We start from the raw sequence: 3,472 nt of genomic DNA on the forward strand, positions 1-3,472 counted from the left end.
ACCAGGAAAAGAGGCCCACGCAGGCTCTTCAAGTAGACTCAGGAATATATGAGAAAAGAAGTCCAGGGTCCCAGTTATCCAGGGTGGGAGCAAGCTCAGGATGAGCAGGCATGCTTAGCCTAAGGACCCTCAACCCATGGGAAGGAGGGGAGCTAAGACCTGGAGCCCCCTTGCCAGGTTCCAAGGGTGGACAGGTTATGATGATCAAATACAATAACAGATGCAACACACCTAGTTCCAAGACTGGTATCCAGTAGAGACTCTACAAATGCGTGTTTCCACACTCGAGTAGGAAAAGGGGGCTAAACAGTATAACGGATACAGCAGCAGCTACCTATTACTTGACACCTACTACGTGCAAGACAGTGAGTTACATGCTTTCTATTCACTTTTCGTTTAATTAGAAGAGCTGAAGATGTGCCCGAAAAGGAAACTGTGATCAGTTGGGGAGGCCCTAGATGCCAAGAGGTCTTTTTCACATGAGAGTCACTGTTGACCTGTCAGCGCAGGACTCACGTTATAAAGATTATTCTGACCAAAGGCTTCAAGTGCAGTAGAGGTAGGAGACTCAGAGAACTCAAGTGAGAGATGATTGCAAAATGGAAGTAAATGATGAAGACCTCATTTATGGTGGTGGGAATGGAAAGCAAACAATGGCAGGGAGAGAGATTTTGGAGAAGGAATCAGTCAGGTCCTTGAAAAGGGACAAGGGAAACGAAGTAGTCAAGAACTACAAGGGGACTGGGAATGTGATGTTATCACTGGCAGAAACAGGGAAGTTATAAGGGTTTCGAGGGAAGAGATAAATTCAGTTAGTTTAAAAATGACGATTCCATTATCTGGGTTTCTTAGAGCATCTACTGTGTACTCAGGCTTGTTTATACTTCTCTGCCTCTGCCTCTAGCATCTGTCAGAAATTGTCCCCAATGGTGCCACCACAGAGTTCCCACAACTCAGTGAGACCATCATCTTGATTTCATACCATCCAGCAAGGCATTATTTTTCAGTCTGTCAATGTACTCCGCCATTACTGCATGGCCACAAAACTACAATTTTGCTATAATCTAAAATCTAAACTAGGATTTAGGATCCATACTAATGAAATGTGTACATTATAAAAGCTTGTCTCCACCCTGCCCTTGTACCCACACTTGGAAGCTCTGGATAGTCCAACAGGTATAGTATCATAGAAAATCATACTCCTTGAAGCTTTTAATCCAGGCTAGAAAATAAAGTTAATACAACAGTGCCATCTAGTGAATGACAAATGTCTCAAAAGGGCATGGATCCATCGCACATTTAAGATTCAGACATTTTACCCAAATAGATCCAGTGCAGAATAGGAATGGTATTAAATGACGTTGCACTGTGTCATCATCAACCCTCAGAAAAGTCCCTCCATGTGATCTGATATTGCCAAATTTAGGGGGAAATCTTAATGTAGGCCGTGTAAACGGAATAAAGAAATTAGTAGAAATCCATGGTTTCCTCTAGAGTCAAATGTTAAATAACAAGAATCTAACACTAATTAGTGATAAGATCTGCAACAGATTCCCATCTCCTGATGCTGAGCTCAACACCCTCTCTGGGACCCAAAGCTGATGGAAGCTCAGATACAGCCTCAGATACACCAGCAGCATATCCAGCTCTGTACTTAGTGTCAGGTGATCTAGGGCAAATGAAACCTCTCTGACCTTGTTTCTTCATCTGCAAAATGACAATGATGATATAATAATACCTATTGATGAGGGGTATTGTGAGGAACTTTAGGAAAAGCCTGTAACACAATGGTTTAGCACAATCAAAGGGAGTTCCTTCTTCTAGTCTGCCCCTTCTCCTTATCTGCTCATTTATCAAATGAGAATGAGACATCTAAGTATTCGTTCCTTTAAAAAGCCAGCATGCAAGTTTTTACTCAATAAATATTGAGGCCCTACAGTGTGCCAAGCACCATTCTAGGTTCAGAGGACAGGCAAGGTTCCTCCCTGGTGGAATTAACCTATAATAAGAAAGGATCCTGGAAGAAAATACTACAGAATCACAGCATACTGAGAGATTACGGTCTGCTTTACATGATGGGGAAGGAAAGCCTCTCAGAATAGATTTTGACTGAGTTGACCGGGGAAAGAGGGGAAGACAGACAGAAGCTGAAATGAAGGAATATACCTTGTGCTCTCCCGGAATACAGGAGGGAGCAGTCACCAGGCCACAGTCTAATCGAGTCACCCGGCAAAGAAGGGGAGCTGAAGGAAGAGGTGTTCATACCCCAAGACAAGTAGCCTCTGCCCTTGATGGAGCCCTCCACACCATTTTCCCCCAGTGCCTCTCTGTCACCATTCCAGGGATGGGGTTCCATCTCAGGGCTGCCTCTGAGTGAGCCATGCTGCCAGATGAAAGAAATAAAAATGAGCCGAAATCAGGACGCCCCTCCAGCTTTCTTCCTCCTCCTCCCCCATTTCCCTCCGGGACCCTGAAGGTCTCTCCTCAGGTGGCTCAATGTTTCATACGTGGCAGCAACATTCTCCGTATTCTGGTTTATCTGACTTAGGGTATATTCCCAACCAAGAGGGCTGGTCTCCACTGCTCTTTGGCTTCGCACGTCACACAGCCAAATTGCAGCTGCCTGCAGAGGAGATCTGCCTGCCGGTAGATCTAAGTCAGTGCTTTCCAAAACTTTTAATTGTTCTCTAAAAAGAAAAACTTAAGCTCTATAATTCCACACTTTGGCTGGAAGATACAAATTTAAACAGGTTTCTTTTGGAAGGGTTTCTAAGTCCTCAATATCTTAATAAGAACTGTGAGTTTCCAATACAGTATATGCTATATTTCAGAAAATCATTTGGCAGCAAAACCCTTTCTGTGCAGATTTTCTCTCGGAAATACACTTCAAAAAATGCACTTTAAAAATTTCAGGTCTGCCTGATGCCGACTCTTGCACCAGACTTTGCTAGAATCGTCATGAGGCTTCGTGAAGCTTTTCCTAACGCATCACAGCTCCCCTTCGCTCACTTCCGTATCCCATTGACCAACATGCCCGTCTCCTCACACAACTCTCTGTCACCATTTCTATCACAGCCTCTCTAACACTTTGGTGCCCTTAACTGATTTTACGTTTGTCTCTTTTTACTTTACTGTAGGCCCTGTTAGATCAGGAAACTTGCTTTACGTACAAGCTTCCCGGGAAACTCATGGAAACCCCTGGTGCTTGCACAAGGCATGGCACACAGTAGATGTTCCATGTGGGCAGGGAGGGAGAAGGATGAGGCAGCACTGACCCTGATTAGAAACATCATAGTCCCAGTTCCACAATTCGCCTTTTGATCAATCACAACCTCTCTGAGCATCATTTCCTTCTACAGCCAAACAAGGTTGAAAACGTTTGCCCTGGCTTCCTCCTCGGACTGATAGAGAACTCTAATGAGATCAGTGCAAACTCAACTTAAAACTGAAAAGTACTAGGCCAATGGAAGAT

Source organism: Pseudorca crassidens, chromosome 1 (assembly GCF_039906515.1).
Source record: "Pseudorca crassidens isolate mPseCra1 chromosome 1, mPseCra1.hap1, whole genome shotgun sequence".
Classification (NCBI taxonomy): domain Eukaryota; kingdom Metazoa; phylum Chordata; class Mammalia; order Artiodactyla; family Delphinidae; genus Pseudorca; species Pseudorca crassidens.